Here is a 24842-nt window from a genome sequence, read left to right on the forward strand (position 1 = left end):
GCTGTTATTTTGCCCGGATCGCACAATGATACTCCTTAATTTCATCCTGCAAAGAAAGAGCAGGACCCAAGTACAGCAGCACAGACGGTGCGGGGGCCAGACTAAATGCAAATAAGAGGAGCGCCTGAATTAAATAGTTGAAAGCCCCCAGTGTCACCTTGTCTCTGTGCCCTGGTCACACCTGTGTCACATTAAAAGGGTAAACAACGAGTGCTGCTGCACACTTGTCACTTTTACAACAAAGCTCCTCGACAAGTGAAGAGGCACTATAAATGCGTGATCAGTATTTGTGATGTGGGAATGTGCCTTTAAATGCGTTAGACTATTACCCGCCCCACTACACTCACTTTTAGAACAACGCTGAACAACGTGGCTAAAACACATTGCCACAGCAAGTAGCTCTCTCATTGGCGAGACCTATTAGCTCTGCCAATGTTCGTTTAAAATTGGGTTTGAGCGACTCTCAAGAGAGTCCCTCGAACCCAACCGTACAGATATACAAATACATTCCAACCTTATTTCCTCAAATACTACTGGATGGATTTACACAAAATAGTTTTTTAAAAAAACACATTCTGCCTAACAAGATCGAGCTTCCTGACAAATTTGGTGTAATTTCATTCAGCAGTTTTTACTGTAACCCAATCTAAAGAAGTCTATGGAAAAAGCATTGTCATTTTTCATTTTAGGACCCCCTTATTTCTGGGCCCTCGCTTGACGGACTACCCCTAAACTTTCCTTGCAGAAACTAGTCCAAATGTATCACCTTTTGGAAAGTTTCTTAGAGACTCGGCAAATGGTGCAAATGTTATTAGTAACACAACAATCTCAATTCCAACCATGCACAGTTTTTTTTTTTTGATCTATCAATCATTTCACTGTAAATGTTGCAGTGATATCAATGATGTCATAGAAAATGTCATGACTGGTGTAATATGTGGGGTAATTAGCAGTGCATAGTGAGGGCACGAGTTATAGTTACCGTAGAACACGAGTTCTAGTTACTTGAGATAACAATAACTGGCTGAATTTCTAAGGTTTTGTGTATGTAAAATCTGAACCTAATTATAACGTTCCGGTAACCTTTTGGTTTTTTTCAGAAAAGGATTAGTGGTGAATTAGTCTAGTGAAATATGAAATTAATTTGAGTTGTGGACATGTTAGTTTATTTGGATTGAAAAGGATAGTGGAGGGAAGGGGTTGAATTTATATAGCGCTTGCTCCCCTGATGAGGTGGTGTAGCACTTTTCGGCGAATAGCAGACTACTCTGGAACCCAAAAAGGATTAGTGGTGAATTAGTGTAGGGAAATATTAAGGAAATATTAAATTCATTGATTTGAGCGGTGGACATGTTAGTCTGTTATTTGGATTGTAAAAGAAATGGTGGAGGGATAGAAGAAGGAAGGGTGTAGGGGTTTGAGATGAATAAGGGAGGGCTGGGGGGGGGGGGAGTCAGGGGGAAGGGTTTAAAAAGGCTTGTTTAGGAGATCCGAATAGTAAAAGAGGTGTGAGATGATGCAGGGAGGGGTAGAGGAGGGAAGAGTCTAGAAAGGGTTTATTTTGGGGATCATAGTAGTGGTTTGGGATGAATAGAAGAGTGGAGGGAGGGGATATATTGAGAGAGGTATAGGGTGAAAAATGGGGTAGTGCATTGGAGAGAGTAGCGGAATAAAGCATGAGATGATTCAGAGTTGATGTAGAGGATATATTGTGAGAGATCTATGTTAGTGTAGGATATGCTGAATTGGAAGCAAAGTAATAGATATAAAGCGACATAAGTACTCGGAAGGTATATCATCAGTAGATGGAAGGTATATATGTATAAAGAAGGTAATATATGTAGATTAAAGTTGCATTTAATAATCTCAGACTTTCAAGTTTTTAAGTGTTGCTGTACTTTTTATTTTCGTTTTGTAATTCGATAGTGAAGCAGTTGTAGATAAATAGCTTTGATAAAAGATTTACTTGTTTATGCAGTCACCTATATACATGTTAAACATAGAATAATGTAATTATAAATAATATGTACATTTGTTGAGCAGAACTAATGGATATCTACATTTATAAAAACATAATTATTATACATATTTATACAAAGCACAAAAAGTATGCAGGTACACATCTGTAGGCCAAATAAATGCTTGTATATAGAGGGATATGATGTATTTCTATTTGCGTATGGTGGTTATGTGGGGAAGAGCCAATTCTTGAGTAGTCTTCTGAAGATAAGGTGGTTATCCATGGATCTTTTGTTTAGGGGTAAAGAGTTCCATAGTTTGGCTGCTTGAACAGAGAAGGATGTGCCACCCATGTTTTTTTTCTTTGTATTGTGGGATTCTGAGGTGAGATGCCACTCTAGAGCGGAGGTTATTTTGTTGAATGTATTGCGTGATTTTATTCCTGATGAAGAGCGGTCCTGTTCCATGTATCGCTTTGTGGGGGATACAAAACGCCTTGAACATGGATCTTCTGGCAACCGGTAACCTATGTAGAACTTTCAAGACAGCGGAGATGTGGGCTTGTGGTTTTATATGTAAGGATAGTCTGGCAGCAGAGTTCTGAATCCACTGTAGTCTTTTCATAGTTGTTAAAGGTGATCCGTGGTAGATGAAATTGGCGTAATCGAGTTTGAACAGAGCAGGAGAGATGGTAGTTTGGACCTTGTGTGGGAATCCCAGGTGGGGCAAGATGCGTCGCAGAGTTTTTATCGTAGCAAAGCTTGATCTTGCTAGTTTGTCCACTTGGGCAATCATTGATAGCTTGGCGTCCATAGTCATTCCGAGGTTTCTTACTTCCTTTGATACTTTAGGCAGTGTTCCCGGATAATCGGGACATGTGGCGAGTGGGTCATAATTTTTCAACTCGTCACACGTGAATATTTCCGTTTTGGAAACATTAATTTTGAGATGGCTCCATGTCATCCATTGATCCACAGCTTTGGGACAACTGAAAATTGGTGAGTTTCCAGTGTCTTTGGGGCATTTCAGTTGCAGGAGTATTTGTGTGTCATCTGCATAGTTCTAGCACGTGAGGTGAAATTGATTGATCAGTGCCGGTAATACCTTCATGTAGATGTTGAAAAGCATGGGTGAGATGATAAAGCCTTGGGGGACCCCTGCTTTTGTGAAGTACAATTTGGCAGAGAAAGGTGGGGTATGGATGACATTAGTTCTGATCTGAAGGTAGGACGTGATCAGTCGAGCGCAGTCCCCTCAATGCCGGCTTTGTAGAATCTTTGTATCAGTGTGTCCTGGTCAACTGTGTCAAATGCAGCTGAGAGGCCCAAGAGGAGTAGTGCAGCAACCCTGTTCTGTTCAACTGAGTTCTTAAAATCATCCCATATGCGAACGAGGGCAGATTCTGTGCCTCCTCCTGGATGGAATCCCATTTGGAAGTCTGAAAGTATGGCATTTTTGTCAATGAATTGTGACATCTGGGTGAATGCTGCTCTTTTTATCAGTTTGACCAAGAAAGGTCCATTTGCAATCTGTCTGTAGTTGTCTGGGTTCAGCATGTCCAGGTTTGTTTTCTTCAGAAATATGCATATGTATCACTTTTTTAGTTCTTCTGGTAGTTAAGCAATTGTTGATGATTCTTCCTACTTGTGTGGCAGCAGAGGTTGTAGAAGAATATTTTTTGAAGGTTTGTGGTGCACGGGGGTAAGAAGGGCTACCGGCAGGGCTGTGTGCTTTGATCAGGTTCATAAATTCATCAAAATTTGTCTGAACGAATGGAGCGGTGGGGCTATTGTATTCTTGGATTGTTGTTTTGGAAAAAGGTGGCTGGTGGTTTTTCTTTGTTTTAAATAGGAGTCAAACATGCACTATTGAAAAACATTTACAGAATTAGTCCATTCCTGCATTCTTTTTATCCATTCTATGTGTTTGTTTTGTTTCAGAAAACGATCATATGCAAATAACTGTAAAGTACACTAGTTATTTCTCCAAATTTATAAATCTCATCAGAAATGTATTTTTGTGGATGGGAGAAAAAAGGAAAATAAAGGTGAGGAGAGAGGTACATAGAGGGAAACAAGAGGAGCAAAAGAAAATGGGAGAGAGGGCAAATGTCCCAAAGAAGAGAAAATACATTTCAAATTTATACAATGTACAATCTCGCAATTAAGAAATACAAAAGCCAGTAAGTGTACAAATAGCAATGATGTCCTTTAGGATTTAATTCTCAGTGAATTTTCACCCTGTCAATCCATCTGTTATGCTATTCAAACCATAGTGTTTACCCTGGATTTAAAGGAGGGGGGGAGGGGGTCATTTTGAATTTTCATGAACAGTGTACAACTTAATGCTTCTTCTCCCCCAATTCATTGCATATAGGAAACTTAGATTGCTTAAGTAGCTGTACCTTTCTAAATATAATTTGCTTTCTCATGCAAATTGTCTTTCATATTTCTTCTTCCAGAGACCCTCCTCTTTTTCTCTTCTCTGCTTTATGTTAATATAACCAAATTCCCTCATTCTTCGATCTATCTAAAGTGCTATTGCGTACAGTTCTCCAAATAGAAATGTAAGGTGTATTTAACCAACTTCTTTCATATTAAAGGTAACTCTACTCAAACTTATTAGCTCAAAGTGCAAATTTGTAAAATACATGAAAAAAGTATTCAGTGCTTACAGTATTTCAAATCCAGTTTCATCTTTGTAGAGTACACTATTCTCCTATTAGAAGCAACAATAATCCCAACCATTGTCTTAATATGCATATTTGTTTAAAAGTAAGAAGTGTGTGCAGCTTTGCAAAATACATGAATCTAATTAAAGTGCTATATACATGTAGTGCTCAATATAGGAGATCCTGTTTAGTAAGCTACTTTCCTATTCGTGACAGCTTGTCCAAGATGTTACCTTAATTTGCAAATTTGCTAAATATATAAAGAAAACGGGGGAGAAGGAGACAGGTTGTTACATATTAAGATATGATGAATAAAAGAATTGTTTATATTATAAAATCTAGCAGTATGGTTCGACATTCCTATGTTTTGTTTTTCTGAATAGCTTAATGTGGAGGATCCACATTGTATTCCAAATTCCATTCTAATGCAATATTTTTTATCGCAGGCTCATCTCTTCTTCTTACCCTCTGTAGGTAATCCCTGCCTAAAACACCTCACCATCCGGCTTTTAATACCCACTAAATAAATACACAAATGCTTTTTCTATTATTTATCTCTCACTGAACAAGCTAAACCATTTGATTTAATAAATAACAAATATGTCTACTAATGTTCATAATTATGATCCATTGTTCGCAGCTCCTGTTCACGATTTCCCCCACGGGGCTGCTTTCGAATGAACTGGATACCATAGGATTGCAGATTCCTAATGTCACCATCATGTGATTCTCATAAATTCTTGGCATTGAGTGTGAAAATTCCATGTTTTTTATGGCCCTTATGTGCTGTAGAATTCTTAATTTTAATTTATTCACCGTGCTGCCCACATATTTTTGTCCAAAAGAGCACTAAAATATACACTACTTAAGTAGTTTCACGTGTTATCCATTCCTTAATGGAGTTCAACCTGCCATTTTGAGATGTAAATGGTGTCTTATTAAAGGCATACTGACAGGCTTTACATTTTTGACATTTTTAAAATCCTTTTCTGGTGGTCTAAAGCCAGTTCCTCATAGCTGCTTCTTCTGTTTGTATATTTGTTAATCTGTCCCCTGAGATGGAGTTTTTTGTACGTGATATTAGGATATTCTGCAATTGCCTCTTTCAAAGTTTTGTCAATTCTTACAATTGGCCACTTTTTCCTCAGAAGTTCCCTTATTTCTAGGTGGGAAGGTTTATATTCCTTTATAAACCTTATCGGTTCCTCTCCATGTCTCTTAGGTTTCACTACAAGTAATCCTTCTTTTTGCTTGGTCTAAACTCTTTCCATCCATGCTATCATTTAGTACTGGTTTGGGTAACCTCTTGTTTCGAAACGATAGTAAATTTCTCCAACTTGTATTTCAAATTCTTCTGTCTCTGAACAATTTCTGTTTGCTTGTAGAAATTCCCAATAGGGGACACACCATTTCAAAGCTTTGGGGTGCGCACTATTGGCGTGGAGAATGTTGTTACTGCTGGTCGCTTTTCTGCAAATCTTAGTGCAAAATTTATTGTCTTTTATATACACATTTATATCTAAATAATGTAATTGTACATTGCTGATTTCAAAAGTATATTTGAATTTCTGTGGGTTGTCGTTCAGAGATTCAATAAAATTCTTAAAGTCCTCCCTGTCTCCTTCCCACAACAGAAACAAGTCAATTCAATTCAAAAACTTTATTCGGTTTATAAGCATAAAACCATAAAAGTACAAAGTAAAAACCAATCCTTGATTCACATTTACATACAAATAGTACAAAGTAAAAACCAATCCTTGATTCACATTTACATACAAATACGTCTTCCTCCTACAGATTCCCCAGAACACTTATGATTTGCGGACATAGAACTGTCTCTTAGGGACCAGCAAAGGTCTATGTAAGAGTCTAAGGGCCATTACTGATCGCGTAGCTTCAGACCCTACCCAGTATTTATTCACTATAAGTGATAGAATTCATACTATACAATTGAGCTGGGAGATACAAGTTTACTCTGATAACTCATAGGTGAAAACCTCCCAGTGTGCCAATTTTTCCCTTCTTCCTATGCCCATTGTAATGAATGATATAGCAGATTTCACTATTTTCGAAGGCACATAAATAGATAAAAGCATCCTGATAATAGATATATTTGCCAGTTTTAAAAAGAGGTAATAGCAACAAGGGGGTAGCCCTAATACTCCGAACGCATCTGGGCATATATAAACTTATAGAAGGAAAGGGAAATGCGTAGGAATCAATACTGAATCACCATTAACTGGACAGGAAAATATTAGTTAATCCTTCCACAGAGACAATTTCTCAAGTTTCTTTAATATAAATAAATGTCACTACCACAAGCTGTAGTTCTCCATATTAGGTCTCGGCTAGAGAAGGCTGCGCTTGCGCAGTCTTGCTTGCGGGATTTAACGTTTTTCAGTAGTGGGGCTTGAACCCGCCCCTCTTCTCCATTGGCTGGCCTCTTAAATGCTGGTCAGCCATTGGAGAAGAGCTTTGTCTGTCACAACAAGCCCTGTCTTTTTCGGATTCGGGGGGGTGTTTTTTCGCTTCTTTCTCTTTTTTAAGCCCGTCCCTTTTACACTGGTGGGCGTGTTGTGTGGTTTTTTTTTTTTTTTTTTTTTTTTTTTTTTTTTTTTTTTTTGTTTTACAGGGACCTTCTCATGTTTATTAGGTCTCGGCTACCGAAGGCTGCGCTTGTTGATCCTTCGGTTCGAGTTCGCGCTATATTAATATGCACACAAAAAAAAAGGTGGCTTTGGAGAACGCTATTCATGTTCTTTTGTTGGCGGGGAGTGCTTTGGTTCTGTTCTCATGGCGGCTCCCTCGGTCACAGGACGGGTGCACAGTTGATCAAGCCGAAGCCCACTGTGCCGAAGTCCAGCTTGAGAACGTCGAGGTCACGCTAACACACGGGTAAGTGAAAGCGGCCCGCCACAACCCACAACAACCTCCTAATTATAGGGGCTGTTGTTTTTAATTTTGTGCTGCCGCTCCAGTCCTGTATCTGTTGCTCAGCCGGAGGCTTCCTCCGCCCACTGTCCCCAGACCACCCCTTCTATTGTCCACAATTTGCAGTTCCCAGTCACACACCCTTTTCCGTCCCTCGGCAGACCCCAGGCCTTCCCGCCTGCTGTTCTCTGGTAGCCTCTCATAGGTGGCTTTGGAGAACGCTATTCGTGTCCTTTTGTTGGCGACGAGTGCTTTGGTTCTGTTCTCACGGCGGCTCGCTCGGTCACAGGACGAGCGCACAGTTGATCGAGCCGAAGCCCACTGTGCCGAAGCCAGGCTTGAGAACGTCGAGGTCACAGTAACACACGGGTAAGTGAAAGCGGCCTGCCACCACCCACAACAACCTCCTAATTATAGGGGCTGTTGTTTTTAATTTTGTGCTGCCGCTCCAGTCCTGTATCTGTTGCTCAGCCGGTGGCTTCCTCCGTCCACTGTCCGCAGACCACCCCTTTTATTGTCCACAATTTGCAGTTCCCAGTAACACACCCTTTTCCGTCCCTCGGCAGACCCCAGACCTTCCCGCCTGCTGTTCTCTGGTAGCCTCTCTTCTCACTAACTCTGTACTCATCTCCCCTCACTGCCCACAGCAGATCTCCCTCTCATCCTCTTCAATGGGATCCTCCTGATCTCCTTTCCAGCCTCTTCTCACTAACTCTGTGCTCAGCCCACAGATCTCTCACCCATCCTCTTCTCAGCCTCTCTCCACAGTCCACAGATCTCCTTCCCTCCCCTGACAAGCCACTCCGGAGCCCGCAGGTCTCTCTTCTCACTCAGGATCTCTCTCAGCCCATCATCTGCCTCTGCTCACAGACCGCAGATCTCTCCCTTCCATTCTCGCTCCACAGTCGGCAAATCTTCTGCCCGACTTGCACCTCCGGAGCCTGTCGACCTCTTTCACATCTCACTCGGTGTCTGTCTACTCAGCCCCTCGTCTTCTGCCTCAGTCCACAGACCTCAGATCTCTCAACCATCCTCTCTCCGCAGTCCACAGATCTTTTTTTTTTGTTGTTGTTGTTGTTGTTGTTGCATATTTATATAGCGCAAACTCGACCTGAAGGTATTGGAGCGCTTTACACGAGCACCGTATTTACATTACACATTCAGGCACAGGACAATTAAGTGATTTGCCCAGAATCACAGGATGTGGACGCGATCCCGAGGCTCAAACCATGGTTTCCAACACCAAAGTCGGCAGTCTAGCCGACGGACCTCATCCCCTCCACTTTAAATCTCTCTCTCAGTTCCTGCTGGTCCTCGCCAGGCCCCGCTCGTGGGGGTCAGCCCCACTGACAGGCGTGCCTCGCTCCTCGTGCAATGGCATCTATCCTCTTATAGAAGAGCTGGGTTCAGTTTAAGCCACCAAGATTGGTCACCTAGGGGCTAAAAGCGTGTACAGATCAGAGAGCAACAACTCTCCCCCGCCCCCTTTCCAGCCATCACAACCGTGTGGCGGTTTCCGAAGTGCCAGTACAAGTTAAGGGGGTACTGGTCAAGGAACTCAAAACCATACACTTTGGGGGAACGTGTAACAGGGCCCCACATTTGCATGGAAAAAGGATGTTCGCTAGCTATATTAGTCAGCAATACTTTATTTTTATTTTTAAAGCAAAATTAATCTAATACATCTTTCAATAATAATGTTCATTTGTTGGCAGTAAAAGGTTCCCAAACAATCTTAAAACGGTGTCCCTTTGACAAGTGGATCACGTATTCCCACACTGTGCACGCCGTGAATTTCCTCTCACAACAGTCATAGTGCCGGGAAAAAATATGACACTTTATTATCTGTGACACAGCAGCAGCGTGTGTGGCTCTGTGTGGGTGGCTCTGTGCGTGTGGGTGGCTTTGTGTGTGTGGCTCTGTGTGTGGGTGCAAATGCAATAGGTCTCGCATTTGAGAGAGATTAAACTATTGCCATTGTAAATAACAATGCTGTTTCTTTAAATGTTTTAAAAACAAACAAAAATAATGTCATGAGCAATGCCAATAGCTCTAACTTTAACAATGCCGAGACAATTGTAAATGCTTGTTATATATATATGTAATTGAAAACAATTGAAAGCAATAGTTGTGAAAAATAATTGAAAACAATCTCAGGTACATAATTTTCAAATGGCCAATACAATATTTCACCACAGGCTGATAATCCTATGGATAGCCTAAAAATCCCTAATTACCCTATTCACTAATAGAAATGCTATTCATTTATACTCAAAAAGGATTCTGTTATGAGATCGCCCCTTCTTATCACTCGGGAGTACAACAATGGACCACAGTTTATAAGTTCTTCTCTAATCTTTTAGTACTCTCTCACTTTTAATGTCGTTATTTCAATTTAAATAGGGCTTCTCCAGGAAAGGTTGACGCGTTTCAGCCTGACCTATCTTGGGCCTCATCAGGACTGGGGTAAAAAACAGGGTTCCTTTAAGGTGTTTCCACACCTCCGTGCCGGAACTACTCTCTTTGCACGGTTCTTTTGCGGGTGGGCTACTGGATATTTAGAAATCCCCGGATTTTCGCAATCAATTGTGATGGATTGGCTTCACAATTAAATTCTTGCAGCCTTTAAGCGCGGCTCCTGTATATTTAAAAAACCCGGGGTTGCGTGTTCATTATTCGTTCTTTGCCTTCGGTCTCTTCTTTTCCTTAGTGCTGATCCTTGTGACTCGTGGCAGCCATAGTATCCCCGCTTCTGGCTCTCGTCGACAAAGTTTATTTATATTAAAGAAACTTGAGAAATTGTCTCTGTGGAAGGATCAACTAATATTTTCCTGTCCATTTAATGGTGATTCAGTATTGATTCCGACGCATTTCCCTTTGCTTCTATAAGTTTTAAAACGAGGGGTTAAAAAAGGTTCCTAAAAACCTTATAAAAATCACAAAATAATGTGCATTGTGTTTTGTCGTGATTTACCGTGACGTGCACTTTGGTAGGCTGATATTCCATGCCCCAATGTTTGGTAAAGCGAACTGTATAAGCAATATGCCTAATTGGAGTCTAGTGAGGTAAAATCTTTGCTGACTATTTTTAACAATTGTCAGGTAGTTTGGCTGGCCCTCTTGTACACAATGTAGCAAGTGGCTAACTACCGTAGATTTTTTTACTTTAGTTAAAATCTCTTTTTTTCTCTTTGTCCCCTAAGTAGAGTCCTAACTTCTGTTTTAGAGTAGGTAAGAATTTTAACGGTGTCTTTTACTCCTATAGCGGGGTCAATTGTTCTTCAAACAGCCATTTAATTTTCTTCCAAGCATCTAGCCTGAGGCAATCTAAAATTATTTCCTTTGTAAACTGTGTCCCTGTTTTGCTCCATATGTTGTACCAGAAGATAATGGGCCTAATATGTAGGTCGTCCACTAGAAAAGGTGCTGCCATGTGTTATCAACGTTGAGCTAGATTTCGGGATGGCCACTATCCTTTCAGAGAAACAGGTTTTCTAGTATCTGCAGCACCATAGCCAGCGCTTGGTAGGCATTTACTATTGTACATCGTTAGCATTTCTCTAATCTGGTGTTGGCCTATTTTACTAGAGAACCTAAAGATTGATTCTATCACTCTTAAAAATTTCATTTCAGACATATTTAATTGGCTTTCCCAAGTCCCCGATGCAGTAAACTGAATGCCCAACTATTAAACAAAATATCTCCTTTAGCCTCTCCCCCTTTATATGATGTATCCTATTTTTTGCTCTTCCTTTTCCAGCTCTCATAGGATGTAGCCTTGCGGCTAGAGCGGTCGAACTCGAAGCTGAGGAACCGTGTTCGAGTCTCGGCAACGACACTCAACATCCTGTGATTCTGGGCAAATCACGTAATCTCCCCGTGCCTAACAAAACAAGCATTTACAATGCAATAGGTCTTGCACTGACATTATTTTGAGCTGTTGGCATTGTAAACTTTTTTTGTTTTTTTTAATCCTTTGTGAAGCATTAATCAAATGGTGTAATGCCAAATGGCAATAGCTCAGTTTGTTGTTATTCTCTAATCTATTGCATTGCATTTGTACTAGTGTGAGTTTTCTATTGTAAATGGTACTGGCTTTTAGTATTGAATTGTTTTTTTATCATATTAATTTAATGCATAAAAAATGTTAATACCCCCTTAGGACTAAGGACTCTTAGTGGATATTACATTTACTGATGTATTGTTATTATGATTGCAGTTAGAGGTGTGAGATCACTATCACTGCAGATGTAGGTGTGATATTATTATTACTGCCCTCTATCAAACCAAGTTTTTAAAGGGCGAGCACTGGCCGATGATGTAGCATGACACCAGGTGGTGTGTGAGGCCAGTCCGTAACTTTTAGTGAGATGTCTACACTCAGTCATATAACACTACTCAGTTTTCTTTAGATCATTCTAAATAGGAGCGGCCCCATTTGTGTGTATCAATATTATTATTACCGCATATATAGGTGTGAGATCAGCATTTCTGCAGATATAGGTGTGTGATTATTTGTTTAGCTAGGTGTGAGATTACAATCACTGCAGATGTAGGTGTGAGGTTACTATTATTTGAGTTATAGGTGTGAGATTACTGTCACTGCAGCTATAGGTGTGATGTTAAATTACTGTTGGATAGGTGTGAGATCATTATCACTGCAGATATTGGTGTGAGATCACTCTTACTGCCGATGTAGGTGTGAGATCAGTATTTCTGAAGATATAGGTGTGTGATCCTGATAGTTTAGATAGGTGTGAGATTACTATCACTGTAGATACAGGTGTGACAGCTTGGGTACTTCTCACCAAGACAAGGGAGGGTATGTCAATATTACTTCCTGGAGCTTTTCATTGCTCCTAGCCCTAATTGTCCTCACCCCAAAAGCCTGAGGTTGGTGGGTGACGACAGTAAGCACTTGCAAGACACAGTAATGTGGGTAACTAAATATACACCGCCTCTACAGTCTACACCAGTGGCACAGCACAATTTATTAGCACAAGCTGCGTCACTCAGACCTAATCAACACTTTCCCAACAGTAGGGACACTGGGACCCCGCCTGGAGCCCTCCAGTAGTGTGCATGCGTACTACACAGCCCTCCCTTTCCTTTACCACTCTTGCCTACCACATGAGGCCTGGCATCTCGGGAGAATGCTAGCCCCTTTCATGCCACTGAGATTTCTGAGTGGACATGGTATTCACCTTTCTTTACTGAAGTTTATTTATCCTGTCTCAAAGTGCGTGTGGGGGCAGTGGGGAGAGCTATGCATATCACCAGTGATGACTGGGGCGCGTGCAGTTAGGACTAGGAGTACTGAAGAATATCTTTGGTTCAAGTTCGTGCTATCGTGCTAAACAAAAAACAAAAACAGTTAAGCTACAACCTCTAAATACAATGATTGGTGAAATGAAATCCCTGACCTGGGAAAGTTATATCGCGATGACGTCGAGTCAACTGGTAGCCATACGCCTGGTTGACGTACACATAAGAAATACACACCACCCCAATACACCCACTTCCCCAGAGAGGGGCCGCAAATACAGAGTAGGCACACGGGTGAAACAAGTAACACAAGGCTAGCACACCTGCGCAAAAGACATATAGGTTACACTATATACTGTCTACAGTTACAGCAGTATTAAAAGACAGGCTGAAAACACATACAGGTGACAACTGTGTGCTGTGTGGAACGAAAGCGAGATCAGTGCTGCCTGCTCTCAGCAGAGAGGTGGGAGAGGCGGGGGAGGCGTCTGGATCTCGTCCCTCGATTAGTGGCAGATGGAGCCCTCCGCAGACTGACAGATGGAGGGTATCCGGGGTGTGAAGAGGACAACAAAGAAGGAGGGGAAGGGCAGGAATACAGCACAAGGGGGAGGGGTAAATGGTGAGTGTAAAGGGAGGGTGCGGGCTTTTAGTTTTATTTAGCGCAAACTCAACTAAAAGGTATTCTAGTGCTTACGCGTCCATCGTTTTAGGCACAAAGAGATAACGTGATTTGCTCAGAATCACAGGATTGAGCCGTCCCCTTATTCCACAATGCCCCGGCCCCCAGGTCGCATCTTCCATCCAGAGCAGGAGCTCGGGGTCTGCAACTAGCGTGCTTGGGCCGAGGCCTCGTGCCGAGGCATTGATGTCTCAGAATACAACCAAATCCCTTCACGTAATTGAATAGAACAAAACATCACCCTGCCCTGAGCAGCATCCCACCCCCCATGCTCTGAGGAGGTGGAGGAGATTTGGGGGGCTGGAAGTTAGACGGGCAAAGTAAGAGTAACTTGCGGAACTAATTCCCATAGAGAAATGAAGGCTACATACATAAAACAAGCACGGCCGCGAAAGTTAAAGCGAACGCGCTAAGACCATGCTAATTAGAAATGGATGGCCCCCCTAAAGATAAGGAATTTATTCACGACAGCCGAAAGGCAGAAGATCCAGTCCGGATGCGCTGGACGAAAAGGGCGGTAACAAAGAAGCCTCATTTTCAATAGGAGGCCACCGTTTACCATAAACGAGGATTCCATCCAATGAAAATGAGCGGTGGGGCTTCGAGCCCCCTTCTGAAATCTCCTCTCTAACAATATGTCTCGCAGAGCGAGCAGTGTATGCGCGCTGCAATGCTAGGCGAGACCTAAAAATGAATGTCCTTCTGTAACAAAACTAGTGCTCATGTAAAGCGCTCTGATACCCGATTTTCTCGGGTCTAGTTCGCACTCTATAAAACTAAAAAAAAAAAATGTTTCTTCAGATTCACCTTCATATCTTTATTATCCATAAATTTAACAAACTTATCAGGAGCTGTAGCCCATTAGCTGTTCTGGATAGGACTGCATTATCTGCATATAAGAAGATGGGGACAGGGCGAGTACCGACAATGGGGGCATTAGCTTTGATTTTTTGTAGAGATTCATCCACCCCATTTAAATAGTGTGGGAAGAGCAGGGGAGCTAGAACACAACTCTGTCTAATGCCTCGGGTGACCTTAAAGCTATCTGTACGTTCCTCATTTGGTCCATATCGCAACTGCGCAGTACGGTAGGAATACCATTGAGACAGATACTGAATAATGCCCCGAGGGGCTCTCAGATCCGCAAGTGTTTCCCAGAGCTACTTATGGTTTACCAGATCAATTGCACTGCTCAGTTGTGCACAGCATTTGTGCACCTGGCCTGTCTTTGCTACTGTATATTTATTTATTAACAGATGTAAATTAGCACCTTGTTCTGTGGTACCAATATCAGTCCTGAACCCATATTGTGTATCAGTAAGTATGCATTTTTCTTCAACTCATTGTTCTAACCTACCCAGAAGAATTCTACCCATTATTTTCGCAATTAGAGTCCAGGAGAGATATTGGACGGTAGCATTTTGGATCCCCTCTGTTACCCTTTTTGAATATTGGGACTATTATATTTTCTGTCCACAAAACAGAGATAGCCCTTTAAAGTAGAATTACATACTTGGGTCAGCATCGGAACCCATAAAGTGACACATGCTTTAAAAATATCTATTGGAACACCTCTGGGCCAGAGGCCTTTCCACTTGCTGCTTTATTTAGAGCATTGATGACCTCCTCTAAAGTTATATTGGGAATGTCCACAGCTTCAATTTGATATAAATGTGTAAGAGGCAAATTTAAAATACTACTTTCTAAGTTAAAAATTATATTAAAATGTTCTATCCACTCCCCCTGTTGTACAGATGTCTGTCTTTGGGTCTCCTCTCTCCTTTAGGAATGGCTGGTTTATTATTTCCAGAAAAGGGAGTTCTCATTTAGATCAGCCGCCTGAAGCAGATCTCCCCATACTTTTCCCTTTACAACTCTTTTCCTCTTATCTAGAGCATTTTTATACATGGTTCTCATGTTGATTTTTCCTCTGTCCCTTGGGGTGTCCCCTAAGGCTTTCCTTAGTCTTCTATTTATCGAGGAACATTCTGTATTAAACCAGCCCCTGTTTCTGTTACCTTTCCCTCTGGTTGAACACTTACGTTTCTCTGAGATTCTAGCCATGATTTTACAGAAGGTTTCCATAATAAGCATCAGGGGGTGACATAAAATCCGTGCTTATATAGAAATCTCTAAGGGACTCTGCCATAATTTCCTCTGTTTTCGCTCTCCCATCAATATTAGTCCGTCTTAAAGAGAAACCTCTTTTTCCCTGTATTTTGATTTTTTTCATATTTTGTAAGCTTTTCGACCTTGTAATATTTATATTAAGGACCAATGTCAGTGCAGCATGGTCACTAAGGGCATTTAGGGTAACGGTAAACAAGCCTATTAGACATTCACCATTTTCTGTCACCAAGATGTGATCAATGACGGTGCTTCTTCTTCCATTCCCATAATATGTGGGTTCCAGGAGAACCAAATTAGATTTGTGAATCAATTCATTTAGTGCCTCTCCGTACGGGTTGTGCAGAAAGTGTAACATACCCTCTCCATTTGTTTTAACATAACCACAACTTTCATATCCCTGTCTAGAACATTTACTCAAATTAAAATATAATAGTCCTTAATAAGGGCTAGGAATAGTTTGATTTCCCTACTTAAATCCATTATAACCGTTACTTTGGTTTTATCAAAGACATTGTTATAAAAATGTGTTATAACCAGGTTATCCTTTTTTTGAGTAAATAGATGGATAAGTTGAAATTAGGAGGAGTACAGATATGACCTTAATACTTTCAATAAAGGGGTTGTAGATAATAATACTGCCAAGCCTCACTTGCCGCCCCCCGCAAATTGCCGGGGTTAAAAATGAAGTAAAACCCTCCACACAAAAAAGTCATCTGGTGTCCACGTCTCTCGCAGACAAACTAGTTGTGTTTGACTGATAATCTCCAGCCAATCAGGATTTAATAATTTGTTTTTTATTCCTGTATTCCAGGTCTTCATTACTACTTTTGAGTTTTCCATATTTGGGCAGTTTGAAGTACCCTGATCAACGTTCTGTAGGTCTTGTACTCTTTCCTCTATATTTATCCGTTGCCAGGTTACAGTACCCATGTCCGGGGCCCTTGTTTCAAGGTCTACATAATAGGGACCACTACGATAACTGCCATATCCTCCCACAACCTCCTGTTGTCAATCCTGTTCGTCATAGTAGGATAGGGGGAGGAACCGGTTCATTGTTGGGATTGTAATCTGGTGTTTATTTATAGAGCTCATATTGTGTCGATTAGTTTTCTGTCCAACTTGGGATACTGCTTGTGTAGGAATATCAGTTTTACCCAAAAACATTTCTGACCTATAAAAATAACCCAGAGGCTCGGCTCGAAAAGGTCCCGTTATTGCACCTGCCACCAGATTTATTTGCAAGAGCAGAGCAGAGGGATCTTACCACATAAGTGGTACAAAAGTTCACCACAATACAGCCGGCTTTGCTACTTTTCCTATCCACCCAACTCTGCTGACCATTATAATTTCTTTAGCAAGGCAATTTGTGCTTTGTCATTGTTTAGGCAACCAGTGTATCACCTTGTTTTTGAGCTCAGACCAAGTTTCTATTACACTGGGCCTTAAGATAGGTGCATTTCCCAATATGATTACAAAAGGTGTGGATTCCGGCGGGAGATGTAAAGATATCTGGGTTTCTGGATTTTGATGTTGGTGGTTATCCTCTGCGGGCAAAACTGGCAATTTTTGTATAGGGGCCATATCTGGGACTGTGGATATACCTGTATTGCTTTGTATAGCATTTCTTATAGGAGGCTGCCCAATGTATAATTTCAGGTGATCTAATATTTCCTTAACAGTTACCTCAAGTAGACCGATCCCAGATTTTATGACCCCCACTTCCTTTTTGTCAATCTATTATGTACATTAAAACCTTGGCCCTGAGCACATTCAAATGAGTGTCCAAAAATGTATATCCAAAATAATCTTCATGTCTTTATTCTTGATTTAAGCCAGACTTCATTTTTATTCATGTAGTCTCATCAGCCTCACACCAGCCAACACTTGTTTCGTCTTTGAGTTCAAAGTCACCCTACGACTTCTTCAGGGCTGTCAACATTTTAGGTCAGCCTCTAATATATGACAGTCCTGTCTGCTATGTCCTATTCAAGTTTCAGTCCAGGTAAGTAGATATTCATGTGTCCATTGGTGACACTTCCCGAGTGCGGTAAGCAACTTCCACCTCTATCCTTGTTATCCATTCTGGCGTTCAAGCATTGAAGATAGCCAACAGGACCGTCCTATATTAGAGGCTGACCTAAACTTTTGACAGCCATGAAGAAGTCGTAGGGTGAATTTGAACCCAAAGACGAAACACGTGTTGGCTGGTGTGAGGCCGATGTGACTACATGAATAAAAGGAAGTCTGGCTGAAAACAAGAATAAAGACGTCAAGATCATTTTGGATATACATTTTTGGACACTCATGTGCTCAGGGCCAAGGTTTCTATTTAAGAGTATCTAAGGTGCTGGCTTGACACCCTTTCCCTTGGAGCACTACCTACATTTGGAGTTATAACATTTGGTAAACACAGACTGAGCGCCGGATTGCCCCATTTCATCTCTACCCCCCCTCCCCCCCCCCCCCCCGTCCCCCTGTAGTCATTGCTATTATGTACATTCTTTAAAGAGGAGTCTGTTACTTTTGAGGTCTTCAGTGATTTCCCTTTATTATTAGGTCTGGGTGTTTTAAATTTAGCATTATTTTCCTTGCCTCCTATAGTTACCTTCCTCTTTTTTTAAACTGTAGGAAGTGTATCTGTTGGCTGACAGATTTTCTTTGCTGGTGGTGGGGACAACACCGCGGGTGGCAAGTCCTCACTAATCGTCAGAGGGCTTTTAAAAACAAACAGTGTCGCAGGTTTTTTTTGCAGCTAGAGGCTTCACTGGCTCTGTTACAATGTCTTTCTCAATCACCTTATCCATAGCGTTGTGCAAGGCAGTCTTTGTAATATGCAGGCATTCTTCCGCATTAGTGATTTCACTATTCAATATACCCATGCATTCGTTAGATAATTGGTAATCGATTTAGTGGAGGAAGTCGGTTTTTGGACCCCTTCCCCAATGGCTGTCATAGTTTACTTTTACCCATTGCTTAAGGTCTTAATGCCTAATAATTACTAATTACTAAGTAAGGTGATAGCAGAGCAGGTGGAGATAAAATAAGAAAGGGAGTTTGCACAGACCTGTCTTGTCTTCTATCTTTTTCGGTTTCTTTTTGGAGGTTCCCCTTCAATCGCCCGCTCCAGAATTCGTAATTGTGCTATATCAAAGAGGCAGGACTGAAGAGGGTGTGCCCAGCCCAGCCTCATCCAGCCGCGGATGGGCGCAGACAGATCTGCCCTTGGTCCGGGCTATGCCCAGGTGCGGTGCGGGCATGCCCAGGCGCATCCTGTGCTGTGTGAGACGGCCACGGTGTTTGTTGGAGGGAGGGCCCTTCCTCTCCCTCAGGGAAGTGCAGCAGGCAGCAGCAGAGCAAGTGGTGATGCGGGCTAGCAGAGCCTGTAATTCCCGGTCAGCTCGTCTCCCAGAAACAAGTCATTTATATAGCGGACCCATAAAATGATCTGGTCCGCAGTGGCCATGTTTACTTGATACTGTCTCCGCTTCCCCATTGGCCAATGGTAAGATTTGCATAGGTCGGTGCTCCTGAAGGAAGACCTCGTTGTTAAGAAATTACGTTATGCTCCAAACAAAATTTCATCATTTCCATGATTATTGTGGAGTGTTCTGAAAATGACAATTTCCTATTCCTCAAAATTCAGGCTTTCATTCCATCTTCATGTTGTACCGATTTATATAAGGATACTGCGTCACCCGTGGCCATCCAATAATTCAATATCCATGGTATGCCATCTTCCTTATTTAAAAAATCTTGAAAATCCCTTGGGTACGATGGCATGGTAGTTGCATATGGAAAAACAAAGATCAATGAAACGTGAAGCGTTTTCTAGGAAAGCTCCAATGGAGCTTAAAATAGGTCTTCCTGGAGGATTACTTGGGTTTTTATGGACTTAAGGTAAAAAATAGACTGTGGGGGTCACATGATGATCCGTTTTGGATACCTGTACTCGTTATCATCCATAAGTCATTTTTGGTACCAGGTCAACAGCTTCTTGTCAATATCTTTAAATTGTTCCTTGGGATCTGATGGAAGTTTTTGGTAATGCTCAACATTTTCTAACTGGTTGCTTCCATGATATACTGATCTTTATTCAGTTTATTAGGATTTAACTCCTGCTGTCCATGTACACCCTTCGTGTTTACAATATACTCCATTCCACTGCTGAAAAAAATATGTATTCTCAATCTCCGGTCCAGTCACCCCACCCCCCTTTAGAGATTCTACCAAGATTTATTGCAGTGAAGATCTTCTGCCTCTAAGATATTTCAAAGGGGGTAATCGACACCAATTGCCTTGCCTACTAAGGTAATCGGTAAGATTCCATGCAATAAAATACGTTTATTTATTTTTTAAAATGGTGTTTTAATAATATACCCTTACAAGTCTATTGACTTTGATATATGGTAATATGTAATTTTTTGTCGTAACATTTCATGATAAACTGACCTATGGCTTCAAAGATACTTTTTCCCCAGTGAACCGAACAGGCTTATCACCTTTATCACTGACAGGTCACCAAAACCAGCTCAAGACTTCTATATTGAGCACAAGCTTTCCAACAAGACAGCCATCAGGAGCACAGTAATAAAATTACAAATATATAGAAAATTACAGTTGTCAAAATCTGTGAGAGTTCAAGTAGCAAAATACTTGTTTATAACTAGTTGCTTATAACAGTCTAATAACAGGATGCCCTTAACTGTCTGTTGGCTTTATAAATTATTTTTCATGAGATCAGACCAATGACATCAGATATAACTTTTCCCAGTGAACCAGTTCGGCCTAAAAGCTGTATGATAGATTTATCACCATAACCAAATCAAGCCCAGCATTGAGTGCAAGCGTTTTACATGCCAGTCATCGGGCATACAGTGCTAAAATTACAAATATATACAGAATTACAGTTGGCTAAACAAAGTAATAGGTCTTGTAAAAATGCTTTACAGGGATTATCATAGTACACATCTCTATACCCAGGGTTTTTCAGAAGGGGTAACCAACACCAAACCCTTGCCTTCTACGGTAACCTTTGAGATTGCCTCTAACAAAATACCTCTCTGTAGGGTTTAATACAGTAACAACTCACACTTGAATGCGTTTTTGATTTTAACATGATTTAATCTCGGATTATTCCATAATTAACAGCTCTGTCCTACAGACTTGATCATTAGCTTGCCACAATAACCAACTAGAGTCCAGCTGTATTGAGCATACACTTCCTCACAAGGCAGAAAGTGCAATACAAGCACTCTCTTCAGTGGAAGCATACAGCTTCTGCCCAGTCAAATGTTGTACTGAAGAGGGCCAACATTGGGCAGAGGCCTCTCTCGTGGCTCTTTTTCTGTTGGTCAGATTCTGTTTGAGACAGTGAAAGAGCCACTTACCTTTTAGGACTTTGTAAGTTTAAACAAATTTAAATGTTGAAGAAATGGCCAATGTTTTTCCAGTAGGTGGTGCTGCAGCCTAAATCATGAAATCGACTTTTTTGCTTCGTTACTAATTCAGTTTTCTTTTATTAGGTTTAGACTATACATATGGAAGTCGACACACATTTGAATACCATCAATATGCTGTTTGTTATATTGTTAAGTGCTATTTAAAAGAACATTTCATGATGCGTACACTACTGCAGATAAAAAAAGAAAAATATTTAAAAGTTTACTGGACACTGCCATTGTAAACGTCCATGTTTCATTCCTCCTCGTGCCAGTTCTTGCTGTGAGAGTCGCAGTATATGTCAGTCACACCCCACGGACACATTTTATGATGAAATCGGCAGCTTTCCCTCCTAGGAGTGGAGTGACATGAATTGAAAACGTTCGTGATGGCAGCAGCTTGAATGAGGCTTAGGGCTTACAATGGCTGGTGCGGACCATCTCTTCCAACATTACAATGTTTGTTTTTCTGTTTCTCCCCGAAGATTGAACATTTGGACCTCAGGGGGTGGAATGTTGTAATAGCCTTTTGCATCGGGCTATATTGGTTCTTAAAGGCCTCCCACACATCATAGCCCGAGCTGCAGCAGTATCACAGCAAGCTGTGAGCTTTTTTTGGTAGGAATAGGGTCAGCGGTGTTGCTGGAGACCTGGAAGGATTAGAATTATCATTATTTTTTAGGGAGTGGTGTTGGTGACGTGATGCCCGGTATGAGCATTTTGCATGATTGGCCCCAATTTTAAAGACTGAGAAATGGGACTCCCAATTTGGTGCGTTGTGGGCTGAAAAACAGGGATGGGGGTTGTTTAGAGGTGTGGGTGCCAGGTATTTGTTGGATGTGGGTTTAGACAGATGTAAGAGTGTAGTTTTGTTTGGTGGGTCGAGTGGTTTCATGACACCAAACATACATGCCTGGATTCCAGGTATAACCTTATTTGGAGGGTAGCTGATCACCGGGTCTCTGGAAAAGTGTTACCTCTGAATAGTTGGGCGAGAATCAGGTTTGGGTGGTTGGAGATGGGACGCATGAAGACAGGAATAGTTATTTTAAGGGCCCTTCCGGATATGGGGTAAAAGGTGGCCTGACATGGGCTTTTTGTGAAGGGTTGTTGGGATGCTTTAAGCCAGGTTTGGTGGAAATAGAACAGGCAATCCTCTCTGGGGGTTGTTTATGCCAGTGTGAGGTTTAGTGTGCCAGGAATGAGGTAGTTGGGGTGTCTAGATCCCTAAAATAGCTTTATTGAGTGATGGGACAGAGTGGCCGGTTGCCAGGCTTTGAATTCTTTCTGGAATGTCATGTGGGTTACAGGAAGCCAGGTCTATGTATTCCACAGGGTGGTGTGGGGAAGAAAGCCAGTTACCTTGGGCTGGGTGGACAGATTAGGTGTCAGGACGCCAGGGATGAGGTGGATGTGCAATTCTCATAGCATGGGCATTTTGGAGGAGTATAGATCGGGTTGCATAATGCCACATATGAACCTCGAGGGGTCAGTGCGGGTGGCCGGTCCTCGGAATGCAAGGCATGAGCTGTTCTGCAAGATGTGGTGACTGTGGCAGGAAGGCCAGACATCCAGGTTGTTTGTAGGGACTGGAAAGCAGGATGGCCGGTATGTGTTTCGCCTTGGCGAGACTATTGTCGGTTTGGTGCGCGAAGGGAGACAAACCATGTGTGCGCACGGACAGGCGATGTGCATGGCGTCTCCTCTCTGCCTCACACGCTCCCACCGTACGCTCACACGCTTCCACCGCACGCTTGATTGAGCTTTTAGTTTCACTGCGTGCTGCAACTATACAAGGCAGACACGCGCTTGTTTTGACTTCTCGGAAGAAAGGCGCCCTTTTATGTTCACGGAGCTCTTTGGAAGTGTCCGCCCCCCTTGTGAAAGTGCTTCGCTGGCGAGTGGGGGAAAACATAACTATATTTTCACAGCAAAGACAAGTTAATGTGTAGGTTAGCTGCATACCAGAGGAAGGAGTCTCGTTCCAAGCACAATGAATCTGAAACCTAGCGGAGCAGTTCGAGCACATTGAAGAAAATACATCCTGCCTACGGTTCCAGATTGGGCTGGCTGACTCACCGTGTGATCTGGGTCCTATGTGCGTAATGTGTTTAAAATTACCTAAGAGTGTGAACTTCTTCCAAGTTTAAATGGGGGTGCCTGCCGCACGCACTTGGCCAGTCGGTGAGGACGCCCTGGATTGCTTGGTCAGATGGCCGCATGTGTGACACTTGTGCAGGGAGGCACACAGCTGGTGGTAGTTTAATAGACACATCGGGTTTCAGACGGTAACCAAGTGCGGGACACCCCTAGTCAGACGAAAGCATTACAAGACACTGTGCAAATGCCAATAGCATAAGATAAAATAACATGATTTTATTCACAAATTTGATATATTTTGATCTTGGGAAGGCCTGGAGTGAGACACATTGTCCATGAGCCCATTAAAACTAGCCAAGTGAGAAGCTCCGTAGTAGCAAGAAGCCATTAAGATTGGCTAGGTGTGAGACTCCATTCTAACATGGGGCCATAAAGACTAGGTGAGACACTCTGTTCTAGTACGGGGTCCGTTGAGAAGAGCGGGTGTGAGGCACCATTCTAGTGTGGGGCTGTTGGGAAGAGCAGAAGTGAGTCTAGAAATGGGTCAATAGATGACCTAGTGTGACTCCCCGTCTAGATTGGTGTCGTTAAGACTGACAAGCAGGGTCGGATTGGGATCACAGTTGGCCCGGGCACTGTAAAAGCAAGCATTTGCAATGCAATAGGTCTCGCATTTACACGAGTTTGAGCTATTAACATTTCAAATAACAATGCCTTTTATTTTTGTTTTTAAAAAATAAATAGAAGGCAGTGTCATTTACAATGCCAATAGCTTTAACTTGCGTGAATGCGATACCTATTGCATTGCAAATGCTTGTTTGTGAGTGGCAGAATTGGGGAAGGTAAAGAAAGCAGGTTTGAATGTTTCTGGGGTGGCATTGGAAACCAAGGATTGGAGCGATGGTTGGTGAGAGGACCCCTGATATCGGCTTGTGTTAAAAAAAAAAAATGAGGGGTGCACAGTGCCTCGTTTTCATGTTTGGGGTAGTAATCAGGGCGTTTGTTTAAGAGGGAGACTTACTTTGATTCAATTTAACCATGTGCACTAAATTACCCGATATTAATTAATTCATAAAATAGTCCCAGTTGTGAGTGTGGGCAGTGGACGGGGCACAAATGCAAATTGGCGGAACAAAAAGTACTGCTGGTGCTACAAAATTTGACAGTCCACACTACAAAAATCTAAGTGTAGTTTTAAAAACGACCTTATTTCATTTCAGGGTTAAATATGCTGCAGTTGATGATTTTTCATTGCTTCATTTGTGGCATGGCATTCAAATTATGAGGTATTTTCATTATAACTGGACTTAAAGCTGTAGCTCTGTGTCTGTTATTCCAAGTGATGGGCACTAATAAATACATTGGTTGAGTTAGTTCATCTCTTGCTGTTTGTTGAAGTTTATTTTCCGCACTCTTTTGTCTGACAAGAGACAGTTCTTAGTTGATGGTTTGGACATCACTAGAGTATGGCTATCACTTTGGCCTCTGATAGCATCTGTGTGCAAGTCTTCAGTCTGGATCCACCCATATGACCAGGCCTCATTACAGAGGTGTAAGCCAGCTGCAGTAGTTTACAGTCAAAACTGTGGCAGACTATAAGGTTTACTTTTGATCTGTCGTTCACCTACCACATTTTATTTGGTAACAGACTCAAGTCCTAGTCTCG

General features: G+C 41.9%; 1 protein-coding gene across 2 annotated transcripts in view; it reads left to right on the forward strand.

Moving 5' to 3' along the window:
- The window catches only part of LRRC14 (leucine rich repeat containing 14), a 62701-nt gene that overhangs the window by 36339 nt on the left and 1520 nt on the right, over window positions 1-24842 (forward strand). The gene's annotated exons all lie outside the window — the stretch shown is intronic.

This window comes from Triturus cristatus, chromosome 5_1 (genome assembly GCF_964204655.1).
Source record: "Triturus cristatus chromosome 5_1, aTriCri1.1, whole genome shotgun sequence".
In the NCBI taxonomy this organism is placed as follows: Eukaryota; Metazoa; Chordata; class Amphibia; order Caudata; family Salamandridae; genus Triturus; species Triturus cristatus.